General features: G+C 32.5%; 1 long non-coding RNA gene across 1 annotated transcript; it reads left to right on the forward strand.

Annotated features, from left to right (window-relative positions):
• On the forward strand, window positions 1–3,845 carry LOC127844248 (uncharacterized). The gene is made up of 2 exons (XR_008032642.1): window positions 1–2,225; window positions 2,697–3,845. It is a non-coding gene; the product is annotated as an uncharacterized LOC127844248 (long non-coding RNA).
• The last annotated feature ends 14,823 nt before the right edge of the window (window positions 3,846–18,668 follow it).

An 18,668-nucleotide genomic window follows, 5' to 3' on the forward strand; every position in this document is an offset into this window, starting at 1 on the left:
TCCGTAAAGCTGAGTTATATTACTCGTTACACAGTCTGATACACATCAGGAGTGTTATTCCGCATAAGCGTATTATATATTTAAACGGTTATCTCTAAATTACGTTTGACCACATTGACCGGATCCAATATATTGTGGGTAAAAGGTATACACTGTTTGATAATCACGCTAAACACGACAGAAATTACACAAAGCCATGAACTTGTGAGAGAAAATGCATTTTAAAGTGTTTGCCAAAAAAATTCAAAATTCTTTATTATTTAGTATTAACTTTATTTCCAATGAAATGTAAAATAATAGTCATAAAAAAGCAAAATAAGGGAAATCTTTTCATTCAAATGATTATTATTGTTATCAGTTACACTTTTATAGCAATTTATTTCTAAAGCATTCTCTGTTTTTCCTTTAACGCTAATGGAAAATGTTTGAGAAATCGATAATTTTGCAAAATTAATTACCTTTTTTTTGCATTTGATTATGCGACATCGAGAATATGATCCAAGTCTTCATTTTGATAGATTGTTGATAATTTTTGCTAAAATATTATTTATTGTTTTTTAATTTATGGGCAAAATTAGATTTTTTATGGAAGTTTTACATGTTCCGATTCGATTTTCGTTATTGCATATGATTTTTCGTATTTCGAAAATTCCATTGAAAAAAATCCCTTTAAGGAAAATGGACTTTTAAAAATTAGTTGTGATGAATTGATAAGCAAAGATATATGTTATTGACTAAAATAATCATATCTAATATCGATGATTGGTTACGTTGTTAATGGTACAATACTGTAAAGTTGCTTTGAATTGCGATCACGAATTATCGCATTTTTCTCCCATAAGGACTTGTTTTGCTATAAATGTGATCATTCATGAATTCGCTTCTTTATTTCGACGATAAATACACGTGAAATATGAAGCATTTTTTATTGAGAAAATACACTCGCGCATTTTATCGAAAACTAAACACTTTCGAATAAAATAAGTAAAGTGTAGATTGATCTTGCGTTCAAGCGCGTTCAGGACTCACACGTCCATATGTATATTTTGCATCGTATGCCTTATGAGAAGGTCGTTTTTTGGCCAATGTTTCAGATTTTCCCTCACCAGTCCTTCCCCCGTCCGTACATCGGATTTTGTTTTGTCGATGTACTTATTTTATTGTTTCTAGAGTGGTGAAACTTACAATATATGAATAATTAAGCAATCATGTATATCTGGGTATATCCATTTTTTTACTAAGCCGGATTTATACAATCTTTTTAAGTAAAAAAGCAATTTTTCAACAAGAAACTTGAAAACAATGCTGCTAGCCATGTGAGTGTTGTCTCAATATTGAAAAAGAAAGTTAAATTCCACACATTGATATTTAAGTGCAGGTTAAATTTGAGAATATTCTTAAAAAGTGGAGAGCGGGTGCATATGTTTGCTTAAGTTGTTTAAGAGTGTGTTTTTTTTGTGTCGTTGCAGTAATAGTATCAATATTATGAAGTATTAAGAAGTGTTTGAAATTACTTTGTAGCAAAATGCGATGATGTTATGACGACAATTGCGATGATGATGATAATGATGATGATGATGATGATGATGATGATGATGATGATGATGATGATGATGATGATGATGATGATGATGATGATGATGATGATGATGATGATGATGATGATGATGATGATGATGATGATGATGATGGTGATGATGATGATGATGATAATGATGATGATGATGATGATGATGATGATGATAATAATGATGATGATGATGATGATGATAATGATGATGATGATGATGATGATGATGATGATGATGATGATGATGATGATGATGATGGTGATCAGGAAGATGATGATGATGATTAGATATGTTTCTAAGATATTATTTGAAGTATTGAGGGAATATTCAGTCGACCTGTACATTTTTATACGAGATATGTTTAAGTATACAAATATATCAAGTGTCCACATAATCATGTTGATCAATACAGCAAGTTACGCAAGTAAATCTGCACTGTTAAACTGATAAATATCACACGGTTATCTCTTGTAAACAAACGTTTATATAACCCCAACACGGTAAGTGTGTATCAGTTTTTCTGTGAGTATAACACAAATAAGCATTGTGTGCACAGGTTTCGCTTTTCTACTATCATGTGTGCTTATGCGCGTTCTCATTTTGCGCCAATACATGTTTGAGACGCGTCCACTAAACGTTTGCAAACATCATGAGGTATATTGGTAGGACGTGAATATGCAAATAAACTCACTTAGTATTATTTAAATCGATTTTGAAATTCTCAAAGAATGTATTTGAAAAATGAACAAACGTGTGCATATCAAATGTATATGGTTGTATACGTATTGTGAATCAAAGTAGAAGCTGCATGACAACGCAAGTAGGAGCATTTTATTGCATATATATGTCTTGTTCACTGTGTCTATTTTTAGATTTCGATCTACGCAAAAGTATTATATGATTAAAAATATTATGTTTAAATACTTCAATACACTACGAAAACATGTTAAACAAATCTATACATTCCTGCGGGAGTGTATGTTCCAAAGTTTAAAATAAATGTAAATTAATTTGCAACATTTCGGTTTTGCAAAGTATTTTTCCGGCAAATTTTATTTATAAACATCGTTTCTTTGGTTGTATACACAACCATAATGATATATGTTTGTCATTTGGTATTTTAAGCAAACTCGAACACCTGCGCAACCTGGTTCAACTGCGCCTCCGATGCAAGATGCAATACCAAATATTGAGCAGTTTAACCAAGGGTTTTCACACGAGTTGCGCGGTATACAGGTGCAACAAACAACAGAAAATGTTCCTCAAAGCACGCCAGTGCATGACCAGTTACCGCCTCCGTATGATCCTGAATGGGCACCAAAAACATAGAACATAAAAGACGGGAGCATTTTTAAGCACATTCGAATGATTCTGCTGTGAAATGTGATTGAAATCTAACTACTTTACTTTTAGTTGCAATTTATACCAACTCGAATGGAAATGGTATAATGGCGGTTTTGTAAGACAAGCATATTAATTAATTGATGCGCATGAAAATTAAATTGTAATGCTACTATGTTCAATTTGTGCAGGTATACTAGTGATATGATTGAAAATACTGCACTGTGTAGTTGATAGTTTCATTTATTAATCACCTAGTAATGTTTGCAGAACAATTACTAAAGAAGCACGACACAATATTCAATTTGATCATTAAAGAATATGTTACACATTCAGCGGATCTTTATACTATGTGTCCACTGGTCTACAAAACAAGTAGTGATATTTAAATTTACATTTATCTAAGGCTTATTAAATTCATGTATTAAACGAAAAACGGTTCTCATCCAATATAATAGTGCATGGTAGTACATTTGTGGATAGTGTCTAGTTATGTTCCACACCAAACGTCAATTACACATATTATGATTGAATTATGATAATTGATCTGGGTACATATTTGCGATTGACATCGTTCTTTGAGGCAAATAATTATCTGTGAAAGTATGTTTGATTTATGAGAACATATATTAACAACGGCTACCTACGCGACATTTGCTAATTGCACAGAGCGGTTAGATTTTTGTCTTGTCATTACCAACGTGTTTATTCAATTAAGACTGTATCTGTTTTCGTCGTCTGATTTGTAACTATTGTCTACCAATACCGACAAAGGGTGTTGTGCCAGATTAATATATTGAGGATATTTCAAACTTACTAGCGGCAATATCAGGTTGCACTTTGTGGGATTCATAGTTAAAATATAATTGATGTTAACACCCTGGTAAGTTGTGTTGTTGTTGTTGTTTTTTTCAAATACAATTTTAAAACATTGTTTATTAAGAATTTTAAAAAAGTGCATAAGACAGTTTTTGATGATTCTTATGGCAATGTGAAATACGTCAGAATTACTTTATTAAATAAGCCTCTGCTGTTGGCAAGCAAATTGATGGGTACAGCATTCATGCACGAGATTCCGGTTACATCGTTTTCTCAATTTGTCAAAATGTTGGCACCAATTTTAGACGTATTCAATGATGTGTCTTTAATCTTAAGAATCACGGCACAAACTGAAAGAAAAACTGTCCTTTATGCACAGAATATCTTGTAAATGTAGTTCAATAACTTGAGATATTGCAAACATAAAGTTGTTACCAGTGTATTTACATTCTTCACGGCTCATGTGTATACACTGTGAACGTTGTTGATCATGCATCCTGAATATGCTATGATGAGGATATCGCGTAATTTAACTTATCGTTAACTTGTGCATTCCCGAAACGGGTTTACTTCGAAGATTGAATGAAAGTGGCCTTATATCAAACTATGCTGTATTGTTTATTATAATCTGTTCTGCTGAAATTATTATATGAATATACAAAACAACATAGCAAACAAGCGGATGTCTTACTTTAACACAAACTCATTATTAAAGACTCACTATTTCGGAACAGTAGGAATATTGGGATTATAGATGGAGAGCAAGTTGATTTTATAATTTTAAAGTATTACTTTTTTGTTAAATGGAATTATGTATCATTAGAAATGGCATTATATCAAACTGTATTAATTAATTCCAAACATATTGGAGTTGAATTATGGAATGATTTTTGATGTGTGATGTTTGTTAATCCAATATAAAGTATCGACAATTAAGCAATCACAACCTTAAAGCGTCTCTCAGTTGATGCATTATTCGTTACAGAGTTAAAAGGTTTATATACACTTCGAAACAACAACCTTTAACTCATAAAGTTTTAACGTACGCGCATTAAAACTTCATATTTCTCTTTCGCAGGAACATTGACTATTTGACTGAGGCCAGCGGATAACTGATGACAGTTGATTCTATGCATGTTAGTCGGTAAATACCTGCTGAGTACCAACTGTGTAACAATAAGCGACAGAGGGCGCGTTATTGTTCTAAACTGAATATGCTATATTCCACGCATTTTAGTGTGTTTATGAAATCAAGTAAACATGTTTACGGGGTCTTTAAACTTAAGTAGGGTTTAGCGCTATTTATTTAGATAATCGAAGGCACTTGTAAACAATATAATACAAACATACATATTATTTACAAACACTATGACAGGCAGCTAGACATTGCTGTTTTGCTTAACATGAAAGCTGCCGAATACAATTGACAGAATTGAGAAACAAACAACTCGAAGCTATGTTGTGCCTCTCTTATGTCAGAAAAGCTGCTGATATGGTATAAACAACAACACTTAGACAACAACATAGAAATTACAATATTACGAACAATATAGTACATTGATAGGTATTTGTTTAGAAGTTAGTATCGTTTAGAAGTGTACAAACAATATACAACATAATACAAATAGTATAACATAGTAGTGTAGAGAGCAAAAATCTAATACGTTGAGACGTAAAGACGCATAAAATGATTTGTTCCTGAGATCGAGAAGGTTAAGACTGTATGACTATATCGGATAAAAGACCGAACATGTTTAAATATTAATGAATGTTTTTCCTATGATCCGTATTTAACATCAAAACGAAGTATTTGCCAAGTAATGGTTTGGAAACTGGACATATCGTCAAAATGTATAACTCTTTTGTTTAGTATACATTTGTAAATGGGGCAATTGAAAAAACAATGATATGTATTTTCAATCTCACCACATTGACAATATGGGCATTGTACCATGTTTTTTGCGTACAAATTTTTATTTAAGATGCAACAGTGCAGTCGTTAACTCGCACGCAGAACACTAGGCATCCGCTTCTCAAAGTAATAATGCTGTTTCTTGTTATGTGTTTTGATTTGCTTTGAAAGCAAATAGAGAACGAGCCGTCCTACAGATTTCGGTAGAATTGTCCATATGTTTATAGTTGATGGTAGGACAGATCGTGAAACAAGTTGTGATCTCCATTGAATGCTGCGAATATTGTTAAAATTTCGCAGTGGATAGCCCGATCTTTTACCCACGCTAGAGGTGATCAGTGTACACAAATATGGGAGTGATATATAGAATTACAGGTTTGTGACGTGGTTGGAGAATGGTTATCTGGCAAGGCGGAGTAATTTATCGGATGAACCTAAGGAGAACCCGATAAAATCCTCCGACGAGCCAGATAACCATTCTCCATCCACGTCACCAACCTATTATTCTATGTATCATGTAACATTTACAACATTCGTACATCAAGCCCAAGTGGTGTTCCATACTTGTTTGAATTTGTGTAGATTTTCTTACGTCACACTATATTTTTATTACCACATAAAAAGGCATAATAAGTATAATTTTAACACAAAATGAACTTTTATCTTTAACATTAAAATCTTAACATATTACACAATTATTTTTGTATTTATATTTGTCAACTGGTAATGTACATGTACAGCAGAAAGTGTTTACAATGGTTTCAGCGATCATAGGGTTTGGCGCTTAATAAACAGTAGGTTACACATAGTACTATTTAACACCATGTTTTGATTTTTTCAAATGTTTTATTTACAAACTTTCGATCAACAAAAAACAAATCAACCCAAAACTAAACAATATACATGCTTAAACAAACCGTACTTTACATGTATTTGTTATTTTATTAATATAAAAAAGTAGTCCGTCACCGAAGAGCGACTGAGGGATATTCCAGGTCACGTGGTCACCTAGTTTTACAACTTTTGAGTTATTATGTTACCTGGTTATCAGACCGATTTAAAGGCATGTGACAGGATAAAATGAATTATGCATTTTATAGAAGTTGGCAAGTTTATGTTTTTATTTTTTATGTTTAATGGTTCGTTATTTATTATCTGCAAAGATACCCTGTGTGTTCCTCCGCATATTATCCTTGCTGCGTCCTGTTGAATCTGTTCAAGTTCTTGTTCATGTTGTGTATTAATGTTATCCCGGACTACATCAGCGTATTCCAGCATTGGTCTGATAAATGTTGTGCTTATCGATTAAGGGACTTTTTATCGAGCGTAAGCTTTAACGTTGGCATTAGATTGATTCCGTGCCATGCTTTCTTCTTCATTTATTCAATACGGTAATGCAAGGAACGTGAATCAGATAAATTAGGCCTAAACGTATATAAGACAAAACCTGAGTGATTTAGCAGTCGTTGAGAAGAAGATGGGGATGAATTGGGAGATTGATTTTTCTAGACATAACTAAGAACACTTTGCAAGTCTCAAAGTGTGACAGTGTCTATACTGATATATTATGGCATTGCCAATACTAAGAAAGTATGCCCGGGTCAAAACTGAGAAATGATGACAATCATAATGCTGTAAAACTATGACAGGGTAAATACTGATATATTACAGGGTAATTACAGAAGACGTATTGCATAGTCTATTCTGAGAAAGTTTGACAGTGTCAATACTGTGGAATTATTACAGGGTAATGCTGTAAAAGTAAACGTCTGTATGTGAGGATCAATGCTGTAAACGTATGACAGGGTATATTCTGAGTAAGTTGATGCTTAGAAAGTATTTAAGTGTCAATATTGAGCAATTATGTCAAAGTCGTTTATACCAAGAGAGTATGTAAGTGTATATAAGTGTCAATACTCAACACGTTTGACTTACATTTTAAAGGCAATTGAGAATGATGGCACATAACCAATACACAGCATGTGTGATGACCTTTTATTCAATTCGATTGAAATATTTGCTTTTAACTGCTTACGTATATATATTTTTTTTCTGAGAATACCAAGGTTTTTGTTTGCTACAATTGGCGGTGCATCGACACATAGTTTAAATGCAACGATTACAATATTTGCGGAGATAATTCCGGTTGTTCGGACGACTGCAGTGCTCTTTCTCGTTCTGGCGTTGGTATAGGAGTAGGTATTACCGTCGATACTATTAGTCTCGTTATAGACACAGTCACGATTATCTGTTGCAGAACAAGACCCATCGGAAAACCTGCACAGGTAATCCATTCTGCATTACTGATAAGTTTAGTTTTATAGGTCAGGGATCCATTAAGATATATAATTGAAGTTTAAAAGTGTATGAGCTGTACTCACACATTAAAAAATAATATGTTTACATATAGTACTATTTTTACATTGATGCGTATTCAGTTGTGTACTAAGTTCTGTTGCAACAGTTGTGTAAGTATTGTAGACAAACCATAAACTCGCTTTAAAAAAAATATATATATATATATATATATATATATATATATAATACAAGTAAAAACACGTGTCTGGGATTTTAAATATATATTGATTTAGCCAACGCGTTTCGCATAGCTCATCAGGGCATAATACAATATATTACAACGTCAAAATGTCATGGCGATAACGTCATATCAATTATGACGTCATAACGTCAATAAATATTAAATGAAATTTAATTTGGGTTTAAATACATGTATAAAATGTTGTTCTTTTGCTAACCTAGCTGAAATATTGTTCGAAAATAGCTTATAAAATGGAAATATTTTAAATTTTGGTTCATTATGTGAACATTCATCTAAATGTTTACTTAAAGGCATCTGTCTTGTTGAGGGGTCTCGCATTTGTTGTTCATGGACAGATCGCCTATTTCTAAGTTTATCGCCAGTTTTGCCTATATAATATTGTTTGCATCCATTGCATAATAATACATAAATCACATTTTGTATATCACATGACATATTAGTTTTTATTTTGAACATTTTGCCATTAAAATCAAAAGAATTCCCTTCAATAATATAACCACACAGGGCGCATCTAGAGTCATTACATTTGGATACTCTTGGTTCTTGAGATGAAAAGTAAGATTTGGTTAACAGACGTTTTAAATTAGGTGGCTGTCGCTTACATTTTATTATCTTCTGATTTGAAATTATTTTATTCATAACCGGGTCTGTTTGTAAAATGTCAATGTTGTTTTTTAATACGCCAAACAGTTCTTTATTTTTTGGATTTTGTGTTGAAATAAATGGAATTATATTACTCTTGTCTTTTTGTGTTGATTTTGAAAGTAATTCATGTTTAGGGATGGAAAGTGCTTTTTTAATACCTGTATTTATAATAGATTGTGGATATTTTCTTTGAATAAGTGAATGCTCATTTAAACGTTTTAGTTTAAGTTTATCATTCGAAACTATGGTGCAGATCCGTTTCGCTAAAGTGAAAGGAATATTTATCTTTGTGTGTTTATTATGACACGAGGTAAAATTAAGATATTGTTTAGAATCAGTTTCTTTGTAATATATATCAGTATTAATTTCAGTATTGTTTTTTATAATCAATATATCAAGAAATGGTAACTCGAGTGTGCTTGTTTGCATTGTAAACTTGATATCCGAATGTAAGTTGTTTAAAATAGTATCAAAATTTTGAAGTTCATAGGGAAATTTTGTCCAGAAAATAAAGCAATCGTCTAGAAATCTTTTCCAAAATGTTTTTATAAAAGAAAGAAATTCATCATTATAAATTGATCCAATTCTTGCATATAGTTTTTGTTCTAAAAATCCCACTACCAATGTAGCGTATGTTGGCGCGAATTTAGTACCCATTGCAGTCCCTTTAGATTGGTTGTAGTACTTATCATCAAAATTGAAGTTATTATTTTCAAGTATTATTTTTATGCCTTCTTTTATAAACCGTTGCGAAAACCTTTCATTAACCGAATCTGGATATTTTTGAAGCCAATAATCAATAGCTTCTAAACCAAGAGTATGCGGTATATTAGAATATAAATTAATTACATCAAATGATACTAATGTACTTGACTCTGGAACTTGTGAAGGTATATGTTTTAGGAAATCTATGTCATTTGTTATATTGCTATTGACATATTTTACAAACGGTTTTAACAAGATATCCAATAAAGAACTTAAACGACTTGTTTCACAGTTAGTTCCAGCGACTATTGGGCGAAAGTTTAAATCGTCTGAATCCATTAACTCTATATATTCTGAATTGCTGTGTTTAATCGCATCCTGAATGATTTTACTTTTTTGAATTTTTGGAAGACCATAAAATAGGCTTGTTTTCCATTCGAATTTTACTAAGAAATCATTTTCCTGTTTAGTTAGTTTATTATTTTCCTTTAGTAAATTGCGTATTTTTGAAAGTGTTATTTGACTACCATTATCAGGGATTTGTTTATAATATTCAACGTCATTTAACATTGCTAATAATTTTCTTCTATAAAAGTCTGTATTCATTATAACAATTCCGCCACCCTTATCTGCTTCTTTAATAGTTATGGATTTGTCTTCTGCTAATAAATCTATAGCTTTTCTTTCTTTTAATGATATGTTATGTTTAGCGTCATTTTCCATTTGAGAATGTTGAAGGCAAAGTGTTCGAGTAACATTTATATAATGGTCTAGTGTATTATTTCTATGTTTAGGTGGATAAAAGGACGTTTGATTTTTTACAATAGAATTGTTTGTATTATTATGATCACTATTATTAAAAAACTCTTTAAGCCTAAGTGATCTATGAAAATCATCCACATCTTTTATTTGATCATAAGAATCATTTTTATATTTAGGTGTTGGTGTAAATTTAAAACCCCTCAATAAGACGTCAATTTCAGTTTGAGATAATGATCTTTTTGAAAAATTGTAAATTTTTGTAAATAATTTTGAATTTTCAGCTAGGTTACCTAAATGGTTATGACGTCATAATTGATATGACGTTATCTCCATGACATTTTGACGTTGTAATATATTGTATTATGCCCTGATGAGCTATGCGAAACGCGTTGGCTAAATCAATATATATTTAAAATCCCAGACACGTGTTTTTACTTTTATTATATAATATTCACAATCTGGATTATTACATTTTACTTATATAACTATATATATAACTATATATATATATATATATATATATATATATATATATATATATATATATATATATATATATATATATATATATATATATATATATATATATATATATAATTGCGCTTGTTGTAGCAAGTCCGACCTACATAATCTCAGATGCAAGTTATTTATGTTATTCGTGCCGATTATGTGCAGCTTAAGCACCGGTTGTCCGTATGATCCTACTTGAGCAACGAAAAAACAGAATGCAAAAATGCTTTTGTAGTGTACCAGAACGTACAGACACATATTGAGAAGGCTGCGGGGCAGTAGAGCCGAATACGCATAGAGAATGATATATTTATATATATGATATATCGCTGCTAATCATTATGTGGATCATTACAGTACGTTTAATGATTCAGTTGTGAATGTTAATCAACGTAAGGATTATATAAAAATTCACAAACTTGAACTCATGCTTGAACAACGCCTAACATTCTAGCGACGTTTTGTAACAATACGTTTCTCAAAAGTAAAAAGTACACAAATACATAATCTCTTTCAAAACACATTTTGTATATGAAGACCTTTATTTTATATGCATTGTTATTGGTTGAATAAAGATAATTGCAACGAGATATGAGATATAACAATGATCACATGACTATAGGAAAATGATAATTCACCAAACAGCTGGATATCTGTATTGTAACATTTGTAATGCACATACATACACTTAACATGTTTATGTTAATGCTATATTGAGAGACACATGAAAAGAGATTCACAAAAAATGACCGTCCTTATTTGATTAATTTTGCGCGTTGCAAAAGTTGTAACATTAAAAGAAGTATTACTTTATTGACTTATTCTGACGTTATATAATATTCGTTTAAGAGTATGACTCACACTTTAGTGCTAGTTATTATATATATGTTATTTTTTATTCGAATTCGAGCACAACTCTACTGTATTTGAATCAAAATTGTTTCATGTAAACCTAAACTCCGTAAAAAACTAGATAACAACAAAAATGTTGGTGAAATATCGATTTGAATTCACTCGTTCTCATAAAAAAATATTATAACTTTTGGAAAATATTATTTCTTATGAGCACTCGTGAATTAAATTCAATATTTTAACGAATCCGACTTATACACTTTATGAATAACGTCCACCTGTAGCAGCATATTCGGTGATGTTTATTAGACTATTCATCGTTTGGCCACTACTTTCAAGTGGTTTTATTGAAGCTATTTTTGTGTCACGTATTTGCGTGTTTCGTATCTTACTGATGACGCACAGTGCACAGTTGATTTATAAAGGTTGTATTTAACTCGAAGCGTATTGATCTTGAATGTTTACGTTTAGGGAAATTACAGCACGAAACTATTGATAGATATACCCACATTTATTCGTATAACTTTGCAACTATTGAATTGTTTTATGTAAATTATTCGACTCTGTTGCTTGGTGCCTTATACTCATACGCATCAAAGCACCAATTGAAGTTTATATACATTTCGATTTTGAATTGCTCATTTTGATTCCATACGCATCTGACAATTCAAATTGCTATAAATAGATATTAATATTTTCTTCGATGGCATCGACCTGGCTCTCACAGTATTGAGAACCATGTGCTTATCAAACATGTTAATACAGTTGTTTCTGATCAGCTTCTGACATAGTGTAATGTGTATAAAACGCAAACATGGTTTTAAATGTTCTAAGATTGAAAGGGTTAAACGGGTTAAAATAGACATGTGTGCAGATTGTCAAAATGCCAATTTTTCTACTCTTTACAGAATCACAAACTAAAAGCATAATGAAACAAAATGACAGTTATGCGCTACACTCTTACTAAACACACATGAGGAATCATTCTCATTGAAAATGAGAAAAGTATTAAGCGTAACAATCCAGAAACGATTAAATGGTTTAGAGCGTTCCTGTGGATCGCTGATATTAAGTATAAAATGCATCTTGTGGTTGAATAGTTCTGATTGTCGAGTGGTTATGACCAATGCTTTAATCCGAAAATCACTGGTTCGTGTCCTGATGTATCAAACTGAATTTATGTTCTTCTTAAAAAATGCCACTGCTATTTATGAGCTACATATTATTCCGTTTAATTTTATGACGAGCTTTAAACAAGTACACACTCTGTGCACGTATACTGTATTTTGTGCAATAACACACTCTTTTGAATCGTATTTGATTTGGTATACATTATAATAATCCTTTAATAAGTTACCAAAATGATACCAAAATATTCACGCATTTAACCTTCAATAATCACACAGCCCAGCAAACCTACAGAAACCATCTAACATTCATGTTTTATGTAACCTGCAATAAAACATCATACATTCATGTTTAATTTAACGCGACTATTTGTTTATGTATTAATCGTCGTACGTAGGTTATGACAGAGCATACACCATTTCGAGGATTAAACAGAAAAGTGCGTACATTCCAAAAAGGCATCCCAGCATTTAAAACTTATCATTTGCGAGCAATGATTTAAGTTTAAAGTTTTAAAGTAAGGTCGTAGGGTACTAAAACAGTTAAAAAATGTGTTCAATGTTTAATGAAAACACATTAAAGACGTCTGCGTTATTATTTCGCAAAATGGGGACGATAATGCTCACAGTTTTAAGTACTGTTTAAAGGTGTCAATGCCACATTGAAATAGCGAAAGGAGTAAGATATGTTGTAGCTTCGAGTTTTCATAAAAACGTCTTTTTGTCGTTCTTATACTCATAATATGATGTGTTTACACATTCGAAAAATGATAACGTGCGATCGAATGTACATTTGAACGTTATCGACATCTAATCTTGGTTCTCATGAGAACCCAGGTTCACAGAATGAGAACCTAGGTTCTCGTGAAAAAACTAGTTTCTTGGGATTATGCGTAGAACTGCTTGCCATATCCGCGGTTTTCATTTGGGAACCATAGGTTCTCATGAGAACCTAGGTTTTCAGAATTACGCGTCTTTAATACTAAATCCGTGGTTTTCATTTGGGAACCATAGGTTCTCATGAGAACCTAGGTTCTCATGAGAACCTAGGTTTCCAGAATTACGCGTCGGACGGCATAAACTTGCTCGTTTGGAATACGGGACACATATTATTCAGGGCGCAGGATCAATGGGGTTCACATATGATTGCACACGGGCTGGACAGAATGAAAACACGCCGTTAGGAACTTTATTTTTGTAGATATCTCGAGTTATTGAAATATGTTTGCAAAGACTTTAGTGCATAAGTTTTTCTTGCAGTGTGGGCCGATATCTTACTATCGAATAAGGCAATATTACACATTATCAATAGAGATTAAGCTTCTATTTATACCATAATGACTGATTACTATATCACCGACATACTTTAAATAGAAAACTGTACCGTACAGTCGTTTGAGGCCCGAACAAGGGAACTGAATATCTGAAACTCATATAATGCTGTAACAATGAATTATCTAACGATTGGTCTGAATTTGTTTCAATTTTTAGTCTCAAAATAATATTAACAATTTAAGATGTATTTCATAAACAGTTAATTTTTTTATTAACGTGTTCAGACCAATGTCAACCGATTACTTTACTAATTTCATTCCTCAAGAAGTTTCCTCCAAGTTTCGTTGAATATTACTTAGCATTGTCTGAACATTGTTCAAAAAATGTTCTCATCAGAACCTAGGTTCTCATTTGAAAACCTAAGTTTACGCTTGAGAACCTAGGTTCTCATGAGAAACTAGGTTTTTCATGAGAGCCTAGGTTCTCATAGACACATAGAACTTAGGTTCTTATGAGAAACTAGGTTTTCATGAGAACCTAGGTTCTCATTCTGAGAACTTAAGTTCTCGTTTGATATCCTAGGTTTTCACAAGAAAGGTTCTCATGAGAACCCAGGATTTCATTTGGGAACCATAGTTTTCATGAGAACCTAGGTTCGCATGAGAAACCTAGTTTCTTGGGATTATGCGTCGAACCGCTTGCCAGACTTATCTAATTAACCAACCGGAAGTTATGATTGAAGTCATGTGCCTTATGATTACAGCTGATGATCATGCTTAAAAGTTGATCAATACATGTTTAATAACCTATTATTTTGTATGAGCAAATATGGAGACGTCATGGCTTTCAGTTTTAAGTACTATTTTCGGAAGTATAATTCTCTTTAATTCTCGATATGCCTGTCTGTCTGTCTGTCTGTCTGTCTGTCTGTCTGTCTGTCTGTCTGTCTGTCTGTCTGTCTGTCTGTCTGTCTGTCTGTCTGTCTGTCTGTCTTTCTGTCTGTCTGTCTGTCTGTCTGTCTGTCTGTCTGTCGATATGTCTGTCTGTTTGACTGTCGATATGTCTGTCGATATGTTTGTCGATATGACTATATGTCTGGCTGAAATCGGCAAAACATCAATTGTAATAAGCAAGCGAATGTCAAAGGTTGATATTATACATGTGTAACTTGTTATAATATCAATTCGATCATGTTATCAAAACAGTGCGATTTAATAATATTGTTTTCGTGAAGTGTTTATCGGCTCTTGTGACCCTTAGGTTAACTTCATCGCAATATATTGGAAAACAGTATATCTGAAGTACGAAATGTAAATGCGAATGAGAACTATGCATTAATATATTTACGAATACTTCTATAAATGATGTTAAAATTGTATTTAGAAGAACACATGATACAGGTTGGTGTACCAAGAAACGTGAATGTTTTGTGTCTTAAACAAATGTTGTTTTTTTCAATAGGTCAGTTTCCAAAATAGAAGAACCTCGTGATACTATTACACGTGTTTCGTCTTTTAACAAGTGTAATGTTACTATTAATACTTCAGTAAACATGATCGACCGTTGTGGGTCTCCCATCAAATCGTTGGTCGATCACCAACTCAGAATTTACCAGTCAGCCCCGAATGTTGATGCTTTACTTTGAACTTTGTATAGTGAGCTGCGGATCCGAAAAAAAATCCGCATATCAAATCACTATGACGAGTGATTAGATGGTACATTTTACAAATATACCTTAACTTATTAATAAGTATAAATAATTAAATATTCGTTATGTGTCGTTGGGACATTTTACCACATACACAGTTTGCAAATGCATTACTCAAATGTAACACATACCTAAATATTTAATATTAAAAGTGTGCATGTGTCATAGAGAGTACATTTTTATTAACAACCTTATCTACAGTTATATACTCAATATTCTGAAATATAACTGTCAAAAGAGTTGCATTTGAGTAATGCATTTGCAAACTTTGTATGTGGAAAAATATCCCTTGAAGTTAGTTCGGAATCATTTTTTAAAGTTGAATTAAAAAACTGATTTCGAACTAACTTTATGGATGTTTATGTACAATACTTAAATATGTTTGTTTGGAAATATGGAATATATTAAATTGTTTTTGTAAATATTTTTAATGTTAAGGACTGTCAAAGAATATTTCCGATGACGTTTCTAGCAGCAACGTGTACACAAAGAATGATGACGTAAAGATAACATTCATTACCAACAAGGAAACCTCGTCTACCTTCGGTTCCTTCACGTTGGTCATTACACAGTATTATGATTAAGGTCATGTAGTGATGTTTTTTTGTCTTTGTAAATCATAGCATTGTGTATGGATTGTCAAGAAATATCAGTTGACTTAATTCTAATTCTTCGTTTTACAGTATGAGATACAGCAGAAGTTTCGCATTACCTCAGTTTAAGGAAAACGGCTATCGTTTCAAGTACGGTGTTATTCAGATACCATACTGAAGGTTTTTTTCAAAAATGCATTTCGAACACAATTACCGGTTCCAATATATGGAGATTGTATGAACACATTGTTAAAACGTCACTTCACTAAATCATTACGCTATAAGTAAAAAAAGCCAAGCAATGATTGTTGAATTTGGATTCGAACAGAGTTTTAACGAGTTATTAAATTATCATTAATTTGTTGTAATTTAAATATAGAAAACTACGTGTCTACAATACTTTCTTTAAAAAATAAGAACCATTTAACGGTTGTGTGTACACAACTTTATATATTTGTTGTGTTACATGCGTAGCGTTCGCACTCATTGGACACGGCGGTCGTCTCGTTCAGAATAGTTATGTTGCATCCGACTGTATGTCCGTCCTGGCCACTATTATCTCCTACACTATTAGCACTAAACCTTAAAACGTGCACACATGGTAGCTATAAGTATATGTGCGACGGTGCACTCTTCGGAATTGTGATCTGACCCCTGGGTCAAAAGTTATGTGGGTTTGGGTTGGGCCGGGTCAGAGATTTTTTCTGCAACTGCGATTCGAAAAAGGCTCATAACTACTGTGTCCATTCAGATATTGCTTTCATATTTGATATGCATGTGTATCTGAACAAGACCTTTCCATGTGCATAAAATGTTTGACCCCTGTGACCTTGACCTTGAATTTTCGGTCAGCTTTCAGGTTTCGAAATCTGCGACCGCGATTCGAAAAAGTCTCATACCTGGGTGTCCCTTCAGATATTGCTTTCATATTTGGTACGCATGTGTATCTTGACAAGACCTTTCCATGCGCATGAAATTTTTTACCTCTGTGACCTTGACCTTGAACTTAGGGTCAGCGTTTAGATTTCGAAGTCTATTATGTGGTTATCTACCCAATCAGAAGAAGTGCAAGCATTTTCATCGGACAAAGGAATTTTTCAACAATGAAGCTTGTGTATTGAAAACACATATAGAGTTACACAGTAGTGGTGCAGAGATGTGTTTAGTAGTCAATTGTTTGTGTTAATTCTTCTGTAAAATGGTTTAGCTCATCCATCTCATGTTTATACAAGGGATTATAAAATATTGGCGCAAAGGGACACCTGTATATGAGAGAAGATATAGAATGCAGTCAAGCATAAAAAGCATGAGAAACTCATGGAATGGAGCCTCAAGAATCTATAAAAGGGCTGAAACTTTCAATTTGTTCAATTACACTTTTAGACTCATTACTTAAAATCTGTCAAAATGTTCAAGTGGGAAAAATGTGAGAAACAATTTAAGGCAAGATGGACTTTGAACAGGCACATCAAAGACAGACATGAAATTCAACATTTTCATTGTTGTATACAAGATTGCGATAGAACAGTTCTGAGACGCTACTATTTAGTCAACCATTTAACCTCAAAACATAACTTTTCCAAAACAGAAGCAAGAACATTGGCTATAAGAGAGCATTTTCAGCCATCTCGTAAGTCATCATTCCAATGAGGATGACATGTACATAATGGACGTCAGTGAAGTTGATTCAGTATTAGATGTGTTAGGACAGCAGGATGAGGAGGAGAAATGGAAAAATTAGGGTATAGATTTTCACTTATTTTTAAGGTTATTTTACATAAACTTCTTCATTTCTGCACCGATTTACTTCAAATTTATACTGAAGATCTCTTATGACAATACGGTCAATCTCAACTATGCATGGCCCCATTACCAACCAAGGGGCGCCCCTGGGTCAAACATGCGGCGTGGGGATACGCGTCGGCCTATGCCGCGCCATTTCTAGTTATCATTATAATTAGCGAAAACAAAACAAGTAGAATTTGATAATGTTTAAAAAGAAAGCAATGTTTCTCAAAAAACGATGGTAAAAAGACAAAAGCCTAAAAAAGTCCATTTAAGCAATGGGGAGAAAGCAAACGCTCTCAAATTCAGAATTATGCGGATTGTTCATCATTTGGCAAAATGTAGATTTTCGACAATTAAATTGTATATTACTTCAAAATAAGACAAAATTAATATTTTTCCAGTTTAAAATTTGATATTTTATTTTAAAATATAAGGCTTTTTCTTCACACAAATGTGGTATAATTAATAAACACGTGAATTAATACATTTCAAATTCCAGT

This window comes from Dreissena polymorpha, chromosome 9 (assembly GCF_020536995.1).
Source record: "Dreissena polymorpha isolate Duluth1 chromosome 9, UMN_Dpol_1.0, whole genome shotgun sequence".
Lineage (NCBI taxonomy): Eukaryota > Metazoa > Mollusca > Bivalvia > Myida > Dreissenidae > Dreissena > Dreissena polymorpha.